The 21541-nt window shown below is 39.6% G+C and overlaps 2 non-coding genes across 2 annotated transcripts; both read right to left on the bottom strand.

Moving 5' to 3' along the window:
* Positions 1-6190: 6190 nt before the first annotated feature.
* TRNAM-CAU (transfer RNA methionine (anticodon CAU)) lies at positions 6191-6263 on the bottom strand. The gene has a single exon. It is a non-coding gene; the product is annotated as a tRNA-Met (tRNA).
* Positions 6264-9377: 3114 nt separating this feature from the next.
* On the bottom strand, positions 9378-9450 carry TRNAV-GAC (transfer RNA valine (anticodon GAC)). The gene has a single exon. It is a non-coding gene; the product is annotated as a tRNA-Val (tRNA).
* Between the last annotated feature and the right edge of the window lie 12091 nt (positions 9451-21541).

Below are 21541 nucleotides of genomic sequence, written 5' to 3'. Positions count from 1 at the left end.
ACTCACCTGTGACCACCCAGCTCAAGACAATGGACTTGCCTCCTGCTACGCCCTCCGAGAGAGCAGCCCCACTACCTGCTGTGTCCATCAAGCGCTGTGCTGACAGGGCAATCTTGTGACTATTGTGGGAGGGACATTTCAATCATATGTGAAACGTCATGTATGGGGGTATATAACCACTCTGTACACCTTACTTCCTTGGTGCCCTTTCTTCCTTCGGGAAGAAAGGCCCCGGGCCATGGTCCTCAGATTTCAGCTCAGAATAAACTCACCCAAATTTTCATTTAAAAAAAAAAAAAAAAAAAAAAAAGAAATATACCTGTTCAACTGGAGTGGTGTGTGCGTGTGTGTGTGTAAAATAGACATGCATGTAAATAATAATTTAAAAGCCTAGACACATGGAGATATGTTGAGGAGAACATTGTGGAGGCTTAATAACCTTTGAAAAAAATCCAAACAGATGGCATACATAATCAAAGTAAATTTTAGGAGAGAGTTTTAATTTTGAATGCCTAAGAACTTGGAAATGGGTAAACAAGAATTATAAAGAAAGGAAAAGAAGTTATAGAGATGCTAAAAGATTGAAGTGTATCCTGTTAGCTCCTAAGATTAGCAGTAGCATGAGACTGCATCTCCAGTGGCCAATACGCAGCCTGGCACAGGATACGTCTTCCATAATCATAGAATGGATAAAGGAATAGATAAATGAGAAAAAAGAAAAGATTCTAGAGAGGTTGTGCAGGAAAGATATATGGCATTTGTCGAAAGACTAGACGTGGAGTTTTGGGGGAGAAAAAAAGAGTCAAAGGCACTTAGAAGTCTTAAACCCAGGTGGCAGACACAGAAGTGATTTTTGATGTAATATCTGATGAAAGGAAGAATAAATTCACTCATTTATAAGTATTTGTTTATGAATGAGTGAGTGAATGAATGAATCAACTGGCATGTAGAAAAACAGATCGTGAGGCTATGAACTCGGTTAAAGGAGAAGCTTACATTTTTAATTTGAAAAAATCTGCTTTCCATATCTGATTTTGCTCCTTACAGACTTGTGACTTGAGAAAAATGTTTCAGTTCCTCTGAGCTTCAGGCTTATCCGTAAAATGAGAAAAATGACATTTAGGATAGCTGCAAAGCTAAATCAAACAACTTACATACAATTAATAAACCCTTAGTACAATTTCAGTCATATGGTGCTGAAAGAGCCCTTGTATGCAGAGTATTGTTTGCCTCTCCGGAAACTGCTATCAAGATCTGATGAGAAAATTTAGTGAAGGTCTTTTGCCACCTGCCGATTTGCTCATTTCATCTGTGATAACAGGCTTCTTGAGGCATAAAAAGGAAGGTAGGAATGGAATATATTCATTGCAGTAAGATAGGACTTTCCAGGCAAAATGACTTTGTGCAAACATTCGAGTAGAGTATTTGTAAGTGGGTTCTTTTTTCATTCCTTTTTAATCTTTCTTAGGCTGTATTCCAAGGCCCCAGTTATTGTTATCCTTCTCTCAAAGGCTCAGAGAGATAACAAATGGAAAGACAGAATCTCTAGGAACCACTATGGTGCATTCCCCAGCCTGCAGATGCCTCCTTTCATCCAGGCTTTAAGGGGAAGCAGCAGCACGGTCTGATCTTCAGAGAGAACGCTCTGGACAAGCTAACCTTCGGAAATCCATCTGGGGGTCACTATAGTAACATGTAAATAAGAAATGAAACAGCACTTCGTCTCCCTTCCACTCCCTAAGAGAAAATCAAGGAGGCAAAGTTGGAATCCTACAACCCGTAATCAGATATGTCATCATTTTGGTGACTGGTCCACAAAGAGCAAAGTGTTTTCAAGGATGCTTTATCCTGAAAGGGCTACTGCTCTGTCTACACTGTCACGATTCTGGATGTGACTACTATCTCTCCATCCTCTGTCTAGCTTCTGAGCTCACAGAATGTTAGAGATTTCTGCTCTATCTAGTGTAAGAATTCTCACAGGTCTCATTAGTCAAATCCTCCAGCCCTCTGCATCCTGGTACTCTCCTGAATAAGCACAAGATAGAGGGACTATTTCAGGGCTTCATGTTAGAGAACAGAAAAAAAGTGGAAATTAAGGATCTGTGCAGAAGAAAACGGTTAAAAGAAAATGTATGCAAAAGAAACCATGCTTCGAAATCTGTTCTAGTTTTCACCCAATGTTCAAATGGTTATTAGCTGTGACTGGGTTATAAGGGGAGTCCTAAACATTTGCGGTCCCTTAAATCTTCATTTGTTATTCCCTAATTATAAAACAGAAAATTCTGATTGGGGAAAATAAAAATTATACATTATAAACAATTTGCCATTCATCAGTAAAATTCAAAACATTGGATAAGGAACAAAGAAAGAGAAATAAATTGGCATATGCAGAGGTTAACATTTTGCAAATAAAATAGAATGGTTTATTGAACTATTAATTTGTATTTGATCTGCTTATTCCCTATCTCTACCTATTACCTGCATTTCAAATTAGAAACCATATTTTACGGCTTAACTCTAGGCAATGAGGATATAGTGAGGTTGAAACAGTGATTTGAGTCTGAAGAATCTCATATTTTAGAGAAGAGATAGAAAATTTAGAAAGAGAAACTTCCTAAGACACCTTCTAAAGCACACAGTGATTATGAGGAAGATGGAATAAGTTGATGTGGTAATACTGAGTATATGGTTTTCACAAGGGAAGTGGTCTCTGTAGCAAAGTGATATTTGATTTGGGGACTGAGTTCCGAGAAGTAGACATCTTACTAACTCTGAGCCAAGATTAGAAGACATATTAGTCAACAGTTGGCAGCTGAAGAAAGGGTCTCTGTAGACAGCTAGAAAACTAGCCCACACAGAGCCTGGTTACCAGATATGCACAGCAGAGCCAAAACATAAGAAATTTCTCAGCTCATTTCAAAGTCACGCACCACCGGCCTAACCAAAAGCTGAGTTTGCTGAAGGACAACCCATTCACAGTGTCTCAAAGCACACCATCCATAGGACTTTTCACGTCTGAAGGAGCTTTAGCTCAGGTTAAAAGAGAGGAAATAATTTCAGTGAAAAGCAAAATGCAAGGACTTTTCTCCAGCTCAGCATGACAGAATCACGACCCTCTTTCTCTTCATGTTTTTTCGGCCTCATCAGGTTCTGATCACTAATGAGAATAAAATACATTCCCAACATTGCCTACTGGGATATTTTCCATATTTTAATCAGATTATAACTGACTCTGAAAAGAGAAGAAATTCTATCTTGGGTCCTATGTGTAGAAATTAAATACCACCTGGTTGTTTCATAATTTTTCAGACATTTCTAAACATTTTGATCTGTGCTGTCATTGCAAGTACTGTGATGTTTGGGTCCCAGCAGGATAGGTAAGTGATCTCCATAAGAAAGAACTAAAGGAAGTTGTGCTCCTCTTCTTTTGGGAGGGTTCTCTAAGAATTCCTCTGCTTTTACGATCTTCTGTTTTTCTAACAGTCTGGGTCTTTACGATCTCCTTCTAGATAATGCTACTCAGAGACCTCCGACTCACAAATTGTCTTGTACATCTTGTCTCTGTAGGTGTGCCTCACCAGATTTCCATGTTTATTCCCAGGCTAAATGACCCCAAAAATCCCAATTCAAAGTAGTGGAGAGGTCTACCTTTTACCATGATTATTCTGTCTACAAAACAGGAGTGGGTGGTCCACCTACTCACTAGACAAAAACTAGAATTTTAGATGAAAATGCCCAGCACACCCCATATAGATGACACTCACTCTCTCCACAGCATTTTTCTGGATTTCCTCCCTGTCTATAGCCCGTTGACAAGAAGTATTGGTCAAACACTGAGCTCTCTCTGCAGTGTTGTGTGTGAAATAAGAAAAGAAACAGAAATGTATATGCTATTTTTTAAAGAGGGCCAACATTTCCTGGAATTGAGTTCAGGAGAGGAGATGTGAGGATTGGAGGTACATCTCAAGAAGAAATGAAGATCTAAAACTGGAGAATACAGTTGTCTTTTAGATTTGCTCCAAGTGCAAGGCAGGAGTGCTAATATTTGACCTAATTCCCTTACTCTAACCCTCTTTTGGTCTGTGGTCATTCTAGACGTGTGCCCTGACCTGGTGTATAGGTCTAACCCTGTACTACAGGGTTGCTTCACTGCCGTTGAAGAGGATTCAACTGAGGGAAGAGCATCTCAAACATGAAATAAGCAAAAGCACAGTGAATTCTTCTCTTTCTGTCAGGGAATGTGGAGAAAGCGAGACCTATAGTATGTTGCCATGTGAATCATTTAGCTCTGAAACAATTTCACTATCTTGAATTGCCAGAAGGCAAGTGAAGTTCCCAGCTGGGTTGGGATGCACTTGCAATTTCGGAACTCTCTCGCATGTTATGTACCTCACTATAAATCATGGTTGCAACTGTTACCTGATTTTGGAAATATGGCCACCTAGGAAGAGGAGGAGTGGCAGCCTCTCTGGGCCTCACGTCTGTACCATTATCCCCTCCAAGTGTGGCCCAGGTCGCTGGGTAGTGCTTGATTCCGCCTCCATTCTTCCAGAGCAGATAGCATTGGCTTAGTAAGACACTAGGATCCTGGGACAAGGATAAGTTAGTGAGAGGAGGAGGAAGAATTTTAAAAGGATGTTTGGAAACCGGAACTCAGGGCTTTTACTCAGCATTTAATTTTGAAGAAATTAAGGAGTGGTCAGGAAAGATCAACAACAAAAACACTGATGCTCTACGGGTCAGAATCCCTTCTCAGTCTAACTATCTGTCAGAAATTTTGAGATTTTTGAGTCAGAAATAATGGAAAAAGTCTTTCTCAATTATGAAAGACAGAATAAGTTTCTTTCCTTCCTTCTTTTTGAGGCCAGTAGACAGCAACTCTGGCACATATGCCTTTCAAATCGTGGGTATGAAACCAAGTTGTTTCTCTCAACCATGGACCTTCTGGTCAGATTCACTGCTTAACCATTTTGGTCTCCTGAGCACTCACCTGTGTACTCAGACTCTGCCATATGCTCAGATTATGCTCTTCCACAGCGGGACTTCCTGCTTTCCCCAGAGAACACTGAATTTTTCAAGCTAGTATAGTGTTCTTTTCTTACGCAGGTACTATGAGAAACTTTAAAGGAAGGTTATTTTTTTCCTAGAAGAGAACCCTGGTGCATTCTACCTCAACCTGTAAATCCATTCTGTAAGCTTCTAATGTACACTGTGATACAAGCTCTGTGTAAAAGGCCAACATGCCACAGGGAAAAGGCAACCAAAGGAGTAGCTAATACTTACTACTCAGTTCCTATTACTGTGACTCTGCTCTAGGTGCTGAGAATCCACCTAGAGAATCCCTTAGTTCTCATTTTCCATATGAAGAAACAGGTGAAGGATTTATCAGGTACCACTGTTCATCCAACTAAGCCCACCATATGTCCAAAAAGCTCTCATAATCCCCAGTTGCCTTGATAAATAAAAATTAACGACAGTGTTAGAAAACCTTTGGGCACAAGACTTCATCAAGTGAGAAGGATGGAGAGACTAGAAGGTATCTTCAAGGTGACAACTTTCTTCATTCTTTCCCTGAAAGCTGAATGTGCCACCTCCACACTCCAGACCCCCTTTACTACCTAATGATTATCCCACAGTAAACATCATCACTTAGCTTATTATGCATTATTCTTATTTGCTTCTTTTCTGTTTCTCTCACTCCTCTCAACTGGGATGTAGCTCCAGGAGGGAGAGAATTTCTGAATTTTAATCATTCTTGAATTACTGTATCCAGAACATCCCATTAATAAGATACAGATGAAAGAAATATTTGTTGGATGATTAAAAGAATCAATGGTTTTACACTTCTTCCACCCCTTAAGTGTGGTTGGGCAACATTCAGAGACAAAGTTGGAAGAGAAATTTCTCCTGATGTTTCATCTGATGGAGAGGAAGAAAAAATATAGTATAGCTTGTAGTTTCTGGTGTAATGTAAATCTCTTCTCTGCTCATTCTACTCAAAGCACCTGGAATCCAAACAAAGTACAAAACTGATTTCACTATCCTCATCAAATGTATCAGTCTTCGAATCCTCATCCAGCTGCATTTGTTAATTTTATTATGTGTTGTTTTTCTTAATGCACCTGAAATATCCTTTATTTTTATCAAGATAATATTAGTCCAGTCCAAGTGTGACGACAGGAAAAAGACCTGCCCTCTCTGAGGTTTGAACTCAGGACCTTCAGATTATGAGACTGACGCGCTGCCTGCTGCGCTAAGAGGGCAACTTGAAGTTTCTTTGTATTTAATGGAAAACATATTCATGCTTTATCAATTCCAAATCTCTAAAGAATACAATCAATGCTACTTGAAAATAACTCCATAGAGACCAGTGCTGCACCCAAAGAACTTCTCGCCCAAGAGCTATGGAGTGTGTCCATGGCTTTTTGGTATTCACTCAATGATGGGACCACGTGGACTGTGGGACTGGGGATAATAGTGCTTGTCTTTTTTCATCTTGTGTTCTAATGATGTGTTTTTTTTCCTGCCATCAGAGATCTCAGTCAATCTGACAGCTTCCATGGTCTTCTTAGTTAAAGAAACATAGGAAGTGCCCAGTTAACACATATTAGTTCACTGACTGACTGACTGAATAAATGAATGAATGAGCAATTAAATAGTCCTTAAATTTGTCTACAGTCCTCACTTTTGCCTTACTCTATATCTCTACTTGCATCTACAGGACTGGAGACATTTTCCCTACAAAAACCACAGACTGAACTTAATAAAAGTCTTCCCAGACTTTTTTAGCCTGATGTGCCACTAATTATGCTAAGAGATTTGTGGAGATTATATCATAAAGTCCAACTGAATTTTGAAAACAAAACTATGTATCATAATCTGCCCTTTCCAGTGTAATGGAGGCTCAGACTCATTAGGTAATGTTCCTAAGGTCCCAGAGCTGCTAGGTAGCAAAGCCTGAATAGAGAAGGAGATTTTTAGATTCCGAAAGGTGAGCTCTTTCTCTGCTCCAGCTCATCATCTCTCTGCCTGTTCTTCTTCACAGCAGCCCACTCAGCCATACACCAAATATCCAATTTCCAACCTCCTCTGTGCCAGCCTTCTGGACTTCGATTTCCAAGTGCAATTTGACTCATTCTCCTCCTTCAAACACCACATCTATGACTTCCCAAATACTGAACAGTGTTCTTGTGCAACCCTTTTGAATCTATCATCTCCCTTTGATTCATTCAGTACATATTCACTGAAGAACTGCAATTGTGCCAGGCACTTTAAGAAGCTCAGGTGAGTCAGAAGGAATCTGACAGCCTCGGACTTCAAGAGATTGAAGGATTAATATGGACGAGGGACCATCCACTTAGTCCCTGTCAGTCTCCCTAGCATTGACAGCTAAATACCTGTTTCTGAAATACCAGCTTCATTCATGTCACTCTTCTGCACTCTGACCATTCTTGATTTCTTAGTTTTGATATGATCTTGCTTTTCTCTCAGTCTTTGGCACTTCTTTCTACCTGCTCTATAAGGTATATTTTGCTCTATAAGGTCAATTAGATCCATGGTTGGTGATGGTGCTTTGTTCTTCAATGTGTTTTCCCATTTGTTATCTACGAGATTTATCAGCTAATGAGAGAGGAGTGGTAACATCAGCACCTCTAATTGTGGATTTTTCTTTTCAGATTTATCAGCGTTTATAAATGGATTTTGAAGTTCTGTATCCAGAGGCATGCACATATAGGACAGTTATTTCTTTGGTGAGCTGATGCTTTATAATTATGTAACATCTCACATTATATGTGGAAATTTTCTTTGCTTTAAAATCTACTTTGTCTGATGTTAATATATCCACTTTAGCTTTTTTTGATTAATGCTTGTGTGCTGTATCTTTTAGCATTCTTTACTTTCAATCTTGTATATAACTTTTAATCTCTCATATAACTGTATTTGAAGTGAGTTTCTAACAGCATATTTATTTTTAACACATCCTGAGAATATTTAATGATTATGTGTTTAGATTATTTTCATTTAATATTAAGTGTGCATATATGTTTACTATTTAATGATTTATTAATGGTTTCTCCTTTTGTTTTTCACTTTGTTTCTCTTCCCACCTGCTATTGGCTTCTTTAAACATCCACAGTAGGTGGTCTAGTGATTATACATACTTAAAATTTCACAACTTAGAATCAGTAAATTACCATTCATGTTGAATATAGAAACCTCACTACCATTTAGTCCTTTTAGCAAAGCCTTTACTATACTACTTGCAGATCTCTGGAGTGTGTGCAATCCAGTGCTTGGTATTGACTTGGACAGTGGGCTATCACTTAGTTTAGTTTTCAAAGACTATGGCGTGTTGCATAGGATCAGAGCCACTTATTCACAATTCGCAGGTGTGTCCAGGAGATCACAGACAACTTTATGTGTTTGCATTCTACAGTGTCTGTTCTGACATTCTCCAGTTACCTGAGGCTCTACGTTTCAGTCCATTGACAAGAAGGCAAGGGGTTACTTACCCTGCACTCTTCTGCATTTCTCAGGACTGTACCATTTTAGGGACAAGCTGCAGGAGAAACAGGGAGAAAAAGAGCAATTGGATATGTCCACTGGGATCACAGTTCCTCTGAAGAAGTGGAAAACAAATTATAAATTGAAAGTAGACACTCATAGTGAATGCCAGTAAAGGCTGGAGCAGCCCTGTCTTATCCCTGCCCACTGGTCATAAACGAGAGAAGCATCCAATTTCCTACTGCACTCAAAGTGTCTAATATTTTGTCATTTATTTCAATAGGTGGGAAGATTTGAGGTTGTTACCTAGAGATCTGAGGTGGAAATAGTAAAAGCTGGAGAATGTGGGCACCAATCCCACCACCTCTCACATGCTAAGTGAGCCCTCTAACACCCCACACCTTGCTTATTGTCTTTTGTTTTCTCCCATGTTTCAGTGTACTGCTCTCCACTTCATTATTCAATCTTCTGAACAGCTCAAAGTACAGGAAATGTCAAGGCCGTTGATGGGAAATCAGGACTCTACTAAAGGCACGTCTTCTCAAAGATGACCCAGGGAAGAGCACGGTGGCTACCTATTCCTCTGAAAGGGAAAGGAGGTGAAAGCCCATGGGAAAACTGTAGTGCCACCACCATCTCCCATTCCAAATTTTCCAGGACAGAAGAGAACACGTCTAAGTTGGGAGGACCGATCCAGAACAGCCTTGCTAATGTAACACAGCAATCTCTTAATTATTATCTGCTTTTGAAAAAGAAACCAAAAAACACCACCACACATGGGATTATCTCTAGTTCTTTTTACATGAGGGCTTCTAGAAGAAGGAGGTGTGATGATTTCTTCTGAATCCTCGAAGGCATAAGAAAGCACTCCCTGTTTCCGCTCGGTTTTGAACCAAGGACCTCTCGCGTGTCAGGTGAGCATGATGACCACTACACTACGGAAACACACTCTGTGATGCTTTCCTGTGAGAGCATGTCAGTGAGAGACTTTATATACACACCGTATCAGAGAACAGCAAACAATACAAAGTATTATAGGCATGAACCATAGGAAATAAGAGGTGAAACCGTTTCAAAGTGAAGGAATAAAAAACGGACATTGAGGGGTGCAGAGGAGAAGCGAACATAGGATGGAGTGAACATAGGACACAGGAATTCCTGAGTTAAGAAATATACCTGTTCAATTGGAGTGGTGTGTGTGTGTATGTGTGTGTGTGTGTTTGTGTGTGTAAAATAGACTGGAGGGAAATAGTAATTGAAAAGCTTGGACACATGGAGACTATTGTGGAGGCTTAAGAACCTTTCAAAAAATTCCAGGGAAATGGCTTACATGATCAAAGTAAAATTTTAGGAAAGGGTTTTAATTTTGAATGCCAAGAGCTTGGAAATGAGTAAACTAGAATTGGAGAGAAAGGAAAAGAAGTTATAACAATGCCAAAGGACTGAGGTGCATCCTCTTAGCTCCTGAGATCAGCAGAAGCATGAGTCTTTCTGCATCTCCAGTATCCAGTACACTGCCTGGCACAGGATACATCTTCCATAAACATCACAGAATGGATAAAGGAATAGATAAATCAGAAGAAAGAGAAAGATTTAAGAGAGCTTGTGCAGGAAAGATATACAGCATTTGTCAAGAGACTGGGTATAGAGATTTGAGGGAGAAAAAGGAGTCAAAGGCACTTAGAAGTCTTAAACCTCAGTGGCAGACACAGAAGAGATTTTTTAATCAATCTCTGATGAAGGGAAGAATAAATCCACTCATTTATAAGTATTTGTTATACGATTGAATGAGTGAATGAAGGAATAAACTGGCATGGAGAAAAAGTGAGACTATGAACTTGGTTAAAGGACAAGCTCATATTTTTAATTTAGAAAAAATTCACTTTTGTGTATCTGGTTTTGCTCCTTACAGCCTATGACCTGAGAAAAATGTTTCAGTTCCTCTGAGCTTCAGTTCCATCAGTAAAATGGCAAAAATGATGTTTAGGTTAGCTGCAAGTCTAAATCAAACAACTTGCTTAAAATAAATAAGTTCTTAGTATAATTTGGAGCACTTGGTGCTCAAAGAGTCTTTGTATATGGAGTATTGTTTGCCTATCAGGAAACTGCTCTCAAGAAGAGGTTAGAAAATTTGGTGACGGTATTTTGCCACCTGCTGACTTGATCATTTAGTTTGTAGTGACAGCCTTCTTGAAACACAAAAAGAAAAGTGGAGGAGGGGCTGGCCTGGTGACTTAGTGGTAAAGTTCACATACTCGGCTTCGCTGGCCCCAGGTTCACAGGCCCAGATCCCAGGCAGACCTGTGTACCACCCATCAAGCCATGCTGTAGTAGCATTCCACATACAAAATGGAGGAAGACTGCCACAGATGTTAGCTCAGTGACAATCTTCCTCAAGCAAAAATAGGAAGATTGGTAAATGATGTTAGTTCAGGGTCAATCTTCTTCACAAAAAGATAAAGAAAGAAAAGTGGAGGAATAGAACATGTTCATTGCAAATAAGATATGATTTTCCAGGCAAAATGGCTTTGCCCAAGGGTCCAAGGAGAGTGTTTGTGTCTGGATTGGTTTTTTTCATTCCTTTTTATCATTCTTAGCCTGTATTCCAAAGCCCCAGTCATTGTTATCTTTCTCTCACAGGCTCAGAGACATAGCAAACGGAAAGAGAGAATCTCCCAGGAGCCACTATGGTGCTTTCTCCAGGCTGCAAATGCCTCCTTTCATCCAGACTTTAAGGGGAAGCAGCAGCACAGTCTGACCTTCAGAGAGCAAGCTCTGGATCAGTTAACTTTCAGAAATTCATTTCTGGGGGGTCATTTTTGTAACATGTAAATAAGAAATGAAAGGGCACCTCATCTCCCTTCCACTCCCTAAGGGAAAATCAAGGAGGCAAAGTTGGAATCCCACAACCCATAATCGGATATGTCACCATTTCGTCAGTGGTCCCACAAAGAATGGAGTGTTTTCTAGGATACTTTATCCTGAACGGGTTGCCGCACTGTCTACAGTGTCACCATTCTGGACGCGATTGCTATCTCCTCTTCCTTCCTCCAGCTTCCAAGCTCACAGAATGTTAAAGATTTCTGCTGTGCCCAGTGTAAGCACCCTCACAAGCTTGACTAGTCAAATCCTCCAGCCCTCTGCATCCTGCCACTCTCCTGAAGAAGCAGAAGAGAACGGATCATTTTAGGGCCTCATTGTTGAAGAACAGAAAGAAAGTGGAAATTAAGGATTCCTGCAGCAGAAAACGGTTAAAAGAAAATGCATGCAAAAGGAACCGGCTTTGAATTCTTTGTTTTTTTTTTTTTTTAAAGATAGGCACCTGAGCTAACAACGGTTGCCAATCTTCTTCTTTTTTTTTTTTCTGCTTTATCTCCCCAAACCCCCTGTACATAGTTGTATGTCTTAGTTGCAGGTCCTTCTAGTTGTGGGATGTGGGACGCCACCTCAACGTGGCCTGACAAGCGGTGCCATGTCTGCGCTCAGGATCCGAACCCTGGGTTGCTGCAGCGGAGCGCGCAAACTTAACCACCTGGCCACGGAGCCGGCCCAGAACCAGCTTTGAATTCTGTTCTAGTTTTCCTTCCACGTTCAAATGTTTATTAGCTGTGACTGGGTTATAAGGTAGTCCTAATCATTGTGCTCATTATACCTTTTTTTGTGATCTCCTAATTAGAAAATAGAAAATTCTTTTTGGGGAAAAAAAAGTATACATTATAAACAAACTGCCGTTGATCTGTAGAATTCCAAACATTGGATAAGGAACAAAGAAAGATAAAAATGAATTGGCAGATGGAGACATTAATTATTTAAAAGTGTGACAGGAAGTTTTATCAAGTTATTAATTTGCATTTGATTTCCATATTCCAAATCTTTACCTATTACCTGCATTTCAAGTTAGAAGCCATATTTTACGGCTTAACTCAAGGCACTGAGTGTACAGTGAAGTCAAAACTGTAATTTGAGCCTGAAGAAGGTTATATTCTAGAGGAGAGATAGAAATTCAGAAAGAAACCTTCATATGATACTTTCTAAAGCACTTAGTGATTATGAGGAAGACAGAGTAAGCTGATGCGGTAGATACTGAGTGTATGGCTTTAGCTATGGAGGTGGTCTCTGCAGCAAAGTGACATTTGATTGGGAGACTGAGTGCCAAGGAATAGACTCCTTACTAACTCTGAGTGAAGATTAGAAGATATATTATTCAGGAGCTGGCAGCTGAAGAAAGGGCCTCTGTAGACGGCTGGAAAACTAGCCCACAGAGACCCAGTTACCACATACCCACAGCAGAGCCAAAATGGAAGAAATTTCTCATGTCATTTCAAGACCATGCACCACCAGCCTAAACAAATGTTGGGTTTGCTGAAGGACCACCCATTCACAGAGTCTCCAAGGGCATCATCTGTAGGACTCTTTGCATCTAAAGGAGGTTTAGTTCTAGTTGAATGAGAGGAAAGTGCTTCAATGAAGAGTACAATGCAAGGACTGTTCCACACTCAGCATGGCAGAATCATGACCCTATTTCTCCTCTGTTCTATGAGGTTTTTGGACCTCATCAGGTTCTGATCACAAATGGGGTTGAACTATATTTACAACACTACCTGCTGGGATGTTTTTCAAAATTTAAGCAGATGTTAGCTGCCCCTGAAAAAAGGAGAAATTCTATCTTGGGTTGTGTGTGTGAAAATTAAACACCATCTAGTTGATTCATAATTTTGCAGACATTTCTGGAGGTTTTGATCTGCACTGTGATTACAGGTACTGTGATCATTGGTCCCAGCAGGTGGGTAAGGATTCTCCCTAAGGAAGAACTACACAAAGATATTACTTTTATTCTTCTTTCATGAGCTTTCCTCTAAGAATTTCCCTGGTTTCATATTCTTCTTTTTTTCTGACAATCTGGTTCTTTATGGTCTCGTTTCAGATCCATGCTATTCAGAGGCCTCAGACCCACAAATTGTCTTGTACATATTGTCTCTCAAGGTGTCCCTCTTCAGCCTTTCTTGTATATTCTCAGGCTAAATGACCCCAGTAATCTCACTTACAAGGTAGTGGAGAGGCTTTTTTTTCTCCATGGTGTCGGCCCAGAAAACAGGGGTGAGAGGTCTACCCACCCAGTAGCCAAAAACTGTGAATCTTGAGATGAAAATTCCCAGCACAGTTTAGTAGCAACGACAATTTCTCCTTTACAGCATTTTTCAGGTTTTTCTTCCTTTTCTACAGCCCATCGACACGGAGTATTGGTCAAAGACTGAACCTGAGCTGACTTGTGTGTGAAATAAGAAAAACACCAGAAATGTATAAATTGCCATTTTTTAATGACACCCAACATTTCCTGGAGTTGAGTTCAGGAGAGAAACTCTGAGTATTTCAGGTGCCTCTTGAGAATAAATAAAGGAGAAAAACTGGAGAAAACAGGTGTCTTTTCCATTAGCTCTGAGTGCAAAGAAGGCATCCTAACATTTGACCTAATTCCCATACCCTAAGCCTCTCTTTGCCCTGTGCATTCCAGACATGTGCTCTAACTAATTGTAAGGGTCTAACCCTATACCACAGGGTTACTTCACTGCCATTGGAGAGGATCTAACTGAGGGAAGAGCATCTCAAACATGGCCTCAGCAAAAGCACAGTGAAAAACTACTGCTTCTGTCAGGGAGTGTGGAGAAAGCAAGACCTATTATATGCCACCATGGGAAGTATCTAGCTCTGAAACAATTTCACTATCTTGAATTGCCAGAAGGCAAGTGAAGGTCCCAGCTGGTGTGCACACAGTTTAAATTTTGGGACTCTCCCCAGGTCGTGTATCTCGCCATAAAAATGAGGTTGCAATTGTTACTTGTTTTTGGAAATATGGCCACTAGGAGGAGCAGGAGTGACAGCATCTCTGGGCCTCACATCTTTACCATTATCCCCTCCCAGTGTGGCCCAGGTCATCCAGTAGGGCTTGACTCCTCCTCCAATCTCCCAGAGAAAGATAGCATTGGTAACGAAAGATGCCAGGATCTGCAGAGAAGGAAAAGGTATGGAGAGAGGAGGAAGAATTTTTAAGAGTCCACTGGAAACTGGAAACCAGGACCTTTACTTGGCATTTAATTTTAAAGTAATTAAGGAATGGTAGGGAAGATCAACAATAAAAACACTGAAGCTCTAGGGATCAAAATCCCTTCTCTTTCTATTTATCTGCCAGAATTTTGATATTTTGAGTCAGAAATAATGGGAAAAGATTTTTCCATAATGAAAGACACGATAAGTTTCTTTTCTTCCTTCTTTCTTGAGGTCAGTAGAAAACATCTCTGGTGCATATGCCTTTCAACTTGTGGATAGGAAGCCAAGTTGTTTCTACAACGGACGCTCTGGTCAGGTTCGCTGCTTAACCATTTTGACCTCCTGAGCACTCACCTGTGTGCTGAGGCTCTATGTGCTCAGATTATGCTCTTCTACAGCAGGGCTGCCAGCTTTTCCCAGAGAAGACCATTTTTCAAGCTTTTTTAGAGCTCTTTTCTTACCTAGGTATTATGTGAAAACTTAGAGGGAAGACTATTTTTCCCTAGAAGAGAACCCTATTGGATTCTAACCTCAATCTGTAAATTCATTCTTCATGCTTCTAATGAGCATCTATGATACAAGCTCAGGGTAAGTGGCCAGCATTCCACAGGGAAAAGGCAACCAAAGCAGAAAGCTAACGCTTACGAATCAGTTCCTATTATTCTGACTCTGCTCTAGGTGCTGAGAAAATCCCTCAATCCTCATTTTCCTTATAAAGGAACATGTGAAGGATTTATCAGGTACTGCTGTTCATCCAACTAAGTACAACTGTCTTATGTCCAAAAAGCTCTCAAAACCCCCACTTACCTTCATCAGTAAAAATTACTCTAGTGACAGTGTTAGAAAAGCTTTCTTCTCACTTCTTTAAGTGAGAAGGGAGGAGAGACCAGAAGGTATCTTCAAGGTGACAAACTTCTTGACTCTTCCCCCTGAAAGCTGAACGTGCCACCTCCACACTCCAGAACCCCTTTACTGCCGAATGATTACACTGCAGTAAATATTATCACCGAGCTTATTGTGGATTTTTCTTATTAGCTTCTTGTCTGTTTCTCCCACTCCTTCCAACTGGGATATAGCTCCAGGAGGGAGAGAATTTTGCATTTGAATCACTCTTGAATTACTGCCCCTAGAACACTCTATTAATAAGATTTGTGCTCAAGAAATATTTGTTGGATGATTAAAAGAATCAATAATTTTACACTTCTTCCACCCCTTTAACTGTTGTTGGACAACCTTCGGAAAACAAAGTTGGAAGAGAAATGTCTTCTGATTTTCCATCTGATGGGTAGGAAGAGCCAACATATAGTATAGTTTGTAGTTTCTGGCTAATAAATTTCTCCTCTACTCATTTTACTCAAAGTACAGGGAAGTTCAACATAGTACAAAACTTATTTCACCACCCTCATCAAATATTGGATGAGTGTTCAAATGCTTCTCTGGCAGCATTTGCTAATTTTACTTCGTGTTCTTTTTTCGTTGTATTTGACCTGTCTTTCCCTTTTTACTAAGATGACATTAGGGGAGGCCGACTGTGAAAACATGGAAAAAAGTCCCTACCCTCTCTGAGGTTTGAACTCAGGACCTTCAGATTATGGGACTGACACACTGCCAACTGCACTAAGACAACATATTGCATGGATAGCTCATATTTAGAGGGAAATCCGAAATATTATTTTCCAACACTTATGCTTTATCAATTCCCAACTTAAAGAACACAATCAATACTACTTGAAAGTCACTCCATATAAGCCACTGCTGGTCTTGAGGAATTTCACACCCAAGTCCATGCCTTTCTGGTAACCACTCAAGAATAGGACAATCTGGGCTGTGGGACTTGGAGCAATAGTGTCTGTCTTTTTTGCTCTTGTGTTCTAATGATGTAGTTTTTCCTGCCCTCAGAGATCTCAGTCAATCTTACAGCTTCCACGGTCTCCTTTGTTGGAAAGAAACAGGAAGCGCCCAGATAATACGTTTTAGTTCACTGACTGACTGATTGACCAACTGAATGAATGAATGAGCGAATAAATAACCCTCAAATTTTTATGTCTTCCTCTATGTCCCTACTTGCATCTACAGGACTGGATACATTTTCCTTACAAAAATTAGAAAGTGAACTTAATAAAAATCTCTCCGGATTTTTTTAGCCTAATGTGCCATTAATTATACTAGGAAATTTGTAGAAATTATCTCATATAGTCCGATTTAATTTTGGCAACAAAACTACGTATTATAATCTGCACTTTCCAGTATAATGGAGGCTCAGATACATTAAGCAATGATCCTAAGGTCCCAGAACTGCTAAAGAGCAAAGTCTGAATAGAGAAGTAGATTTTCAGATTCCAAAATGCGAGATCTTTCTCTGCTTCAGCTCATGATTTCTCTGCCTCTTCTCCACAGTATCCCACTCATCTATAGACCACATATCTAATTTCCAACATCTGCTGTGTTGGTGTTTTGGGCTTAGACTTCCAATTCTCATTCTCTTCCTTCAAACACCACATCCATGACTTGCCAAATACTGAACAGTGTTCTTGTGCATCTCCTTTGAATCTCTCACTTCCCTTCCCTTCATCCAGTACATATTCATTGGAGAGCTACTCTGTGCCAGGCACTGCAGTAGGCTCAGGTGATTTAGAAGGAATTTGACGGCCCCAGACCTTAAAAGATGGAAGAATAAATATGGACAAGGGACACTCTACAATCGTTTAGATTGTAGTTTCCTTTTCATTTTCCTCTGACTGTTTTCAAGAATTTCTTTTTAATTTGTTTCCAGCAATTGAATTGTGATATATTTGAGCATGGATTTATTTGGGTTTATCCCACTTGAGGTTTGCTAAACTCTTTGAATCTGGTTTATGTCTTTTGCCAAATTTGGAAAGTTTTCAGTCATTTAATAATTCAAATGTTTTCATTAAGGGCTTCTTTCTCCTCTTCTTTGGGTCTCGAATGATGTGAATATAAGAACTTTGTTATTTGCCTATTTATCCCTGAAATTTTGTTCATCTTTTAAAATACAATTTTTTCTCTGTCATTTAGATTGGGTCGTTATTATTGTTCTATCTTTACAATACTGACTTTTCTCTGTCATCTCCTTCTGCTATTAAGACATTCCAGTATTGTTGTTTATAATTTAGGTAATACTTTTTTCAGTTCTGAAGTGTCAATTTAGATATATATCTACCAATTATTTGCTAAGACTTTCTAACATTCCATTTATTTCAAAGAGTTCTTGCCCCCAATTCTCAGAACACTGAATAGTCTGTTTTGAAGTATTTGTCAGATGATTACAACATCTGTGTCATCTCAGTATTGGTATCTGTTGATTATCTTCTCTAAGTGAATTAAGATTTTCTTGGTTCCTCATATGCTGAATAATTTTAGATTATAACCCGATCTTTTCTGTATCACGTTATGACTTTCTGTGTCGTTCAAATCTTATGGAGAATATTGCCTTTTTTGTTCTTGCCAGCACTTGACGACCTTGTGTTCAAGTTCCAAGTACCAACCAGCCTTCTACCGTGTTGTGGTTTCATGGTCCATTGCATTTTCAAAGCCTTTAGCATAGTATTTGGAGATCTCTAGAGTGTGTACCACCCAATGGCCAGTGTGGATTTGGGCAATGGGCTAGCACTTACTTCAGTTTTCAAAGACTATGGTATGTTGTTTAGGATTACAGCCACTTCTTCACAACTCACAATGCGTCTAGAGTTCACAAACAACATTATGTGTTTGCTTTCCACAGTGTCTTTTCCGATATTTTCTCATTATTTGGGACTCAGTGTTTTAGTCCACTGAAACTGACAAGAAAGCTGCGGCATTATTTTCCCCACTGTGTCCTGCACTTCTCGGGACTGTGCTGCATTTAGTGTCAAGATGCAGGAGAAAGAGGGAGAAAAAGAGCAACCGTGTATATGTTCCTTGGGATCAGAACTCCTGTGAAGAAACAGAAAATAAATTGTAAATTGAGAGTAGATGTACATACTGAACAACAATAAGAGGCAGAACAATCCTGTCACATTTGCCAATAGATTATAAATGGAGAAGTGTTCAAATTCCTACTGCATTCCAAGTATCTAATATTTTGTCATTTATTTCAATAAGTGAGAAGATCTGAGGTTGTCACCTGGAGATCCAAAGTAGAAATAGCAAAAGCTGGAGAATGTAGGCATCGATCCCACCACCTCTCACATGCTAAGCGAGCGCTCTACCACCTGAGCTAATTCCCCATACCCTAGCTTATCTAATTTTGTTTTCATTGTCAATTTTTAATGTAGCACTCTCCACTTTGTTATTCACTTTCCTGGCAGCCCAAAACACAGGACATGTCAAGGCCGTTAATGGAAAAACATGGCTCTATTAAGGGTGCATCTTCTGAAAAACGATCCAGAGCAAGAGCACGGTGGCTATCTATTCCTCTGCGAGGGAAAGAAGGAGAAAATCACCATGGGAAAACTCTAGTGCCAACACCACTTCCCATTTCAAATTTTCTGGGACAGAGGAAAACAAAGACCAGTTGGGAGAACTCACCCAGAACACCCAGCTAATGTAGTATAGCTATCTGAGGATGATTGTCTGTTTCTTAAAACAAAGCAAAAATAACACAACACAGGGCTGCCCGGTGGCGCAGTAGTTAAGTTTGCACGTTCTGCTTGGGTGGCCTGGGGTTCGCTGGATTGGATCCTGCGTGCGGACCTACGCACTGCTTGTCAAGCCATGCTGTGGCAGGCATCCCACATATAAAGCAGAGGAAGACGGGCAGGGATGTTAGCTCAGGGCCAGTCTTCTTCAGCAAAAAGAGAAGCATTGGTGGCAGATGTTAGCTCAGGGCTAATCTTCCTCATAAAAGAAAAAAAATAACAACACAAGTGGGATAATCATTTGTTCCTTTTAGATGTGGCTTCATAGAAGGAGACTGTGAGGTGATTTCTCCCAGATCTTGAAAGGCAAAACAAACATCACCTGTTTCCCCTTGGTTTTGAATCGAGGACCTCCCGTGTCTAGGCGAGCATGATGACCACTCCACTATGGAATCTTGCACTTAGACCTACCTCTAGATATATATATTCCATTCTTGCTAAGGCATGTCGTGTAGCAATTACATATCCATGCCCTATGACAGAACAGGAAAAAATACAAAGTACTATAGGCAAGAGCTGTAGGAAATAAGAGGCAAGATTGTATCAGAGTGAAGAAATAAAATACAAATATTGAGGAGTGCAGATGAAGAATGAATATATGGGGGAAGGAAAAGACATGGATGTAGAAATTCATGCATTAAGAAATATGCTTTTTCAACTGGAGTATGTGTATGTGGGTATGTGTGTGTAAAATAGACATGGAGGGAAATAGTGATTGAAAGCCTAGACATGGAGTATGCTGGGAAGAATATTGTGGAGGCTTAAAAACCTTTGAAAAAATTCCAGAAAGATGGCTTAAAGAATCAAAGTAAAATGTTAGAAAAGGGTTCTTATTTTGAATGCCAAAGAGGTTGGAAATGGGTAAACTAGAATTGGAGAGAAAGAAAAAGAAGTTATACAGATGTTAAAAGATTGAGGTGTACCCTGTTAGCTTCTAAGATTAGTACTAGCATGAGTCTTTCTGCATCTCCAGTGTCCACTGCCTGGCACAGAATACATCTTCCATAAACATCATAGAATGAATGAAGGGATAGGTAATGAGAAGAAAGAAAGATGCTAAAGAGGTTGTGTAGAAAAGATCTACAATATTTGTCAAGACACTGGGTGTAAAGATTTGAAGGAGAAGCAGTCAAAGGCACTTAGAAGTCTTGAACCCAAGTAGCAGACACAGAAGAGATTTTGAGTTAATGTCTGATGAAGGGAAGAATAAATTCACTCATTTATAAGTATTTGCTAATGAATGAATGAAAGAAAGAATGAACGAAACAACTTGTATGGAGAAAAACAAATGCTAAGACTATGCGCTAGGTTAAAGGAAAAGCTCACATTTTTAATTTAGAAAACATCAGCTTTCCAAATCTGCTTTTGCTCCTTACAGTCATGAGACCTGAGAAAAATGTTTCAACCCCTCTGACCTTCTTTTTCATCTTCAGAAATGGTAAAATGGGAAATAACATATTTAGGCAAGTTGAAAAACTAAATCAGACAACTTGCATAAAATTAATAAACTCTTGGGACAATTTCCAGGACGTGGTGCTGAAAGAGTCCTTGTATGCAGAATACTGTTTGTCTTACAGGAAACTGCTTTGAAGATCTATGAGAGAATTTACTGAAAGTTAGATGCCACCAGCTGATTTGCTCATTTAGTTTGTAGTAACAGGTTTCTTAAAACATGAAACAAAGTCAGAGAAATGGAATATATTCATTGCAAAGAGAAAAGATTGTTCAGGCAAAATAGCTTTGTCCAAGGATTCAAGTAGAATATTTGGGTTTAGATTTTTTTTTCAGAAATTTCCCTTGCTTCTTCCATTGATGGAGAGGAAGAGCAAAAATATAGTACAACTTTTAGTTTCTGGTGTAACGTAAATTTCTTCTCTTCTCATCTTACTCAGAGCACCAAGAAGCCCAACAAAGTATAAAACTGATTTCATCCTCTTCAGCAAATATTGGATGAATCTTCAAATCCTTATGTGGCAGTTTACTTTGTGTTGTTTTGTTAGTGCACCTGACATGTCCCTTGTATTTATCAACATAATATTAGGCCAGGCCGACTGTGGAAACATGAGAGAAGACCTGCCCTCTCTGAGACTTGAACTTACAACCTTCAGATTATGAGACAGATGCGCTGACAACTGCATCAAGAAGGCAGCTCATAAACTTTGTCAAAGTGAAATATAAAATATTATTTTCCAAACACCACTGCTTTATCAGTTCCTAACTTTTAAGAATACAATCAATATTATTTGACCATCACTCCAAATAAGCCGATTCTGCACGGGAAGGATTTTACACCCAAGAGTGCTGAACTCCACTCCTTTCCAGTGTTCACCCAACAAGAAGACCATCTGACCTGC

This window comes from Equus przewalskii, chromosome 19, assembly GCF_037783145.1.
Source record: "Equus przewalskii isolate Varuska chromosome 19, EquPr2, whole genome shotgun sequence".
Classification (NCBI taxonomy): Eukaryota; Metazoa; Chordata; class Mammalia; order Perissodactyla; family Equidae; genus Equus; species Equus przewalskii.
The sequence above is the reverse complement of the archived record's forward strand: the minus strand, read 5'-3'. Positions and strand labels throughout refer to the sequence as shown.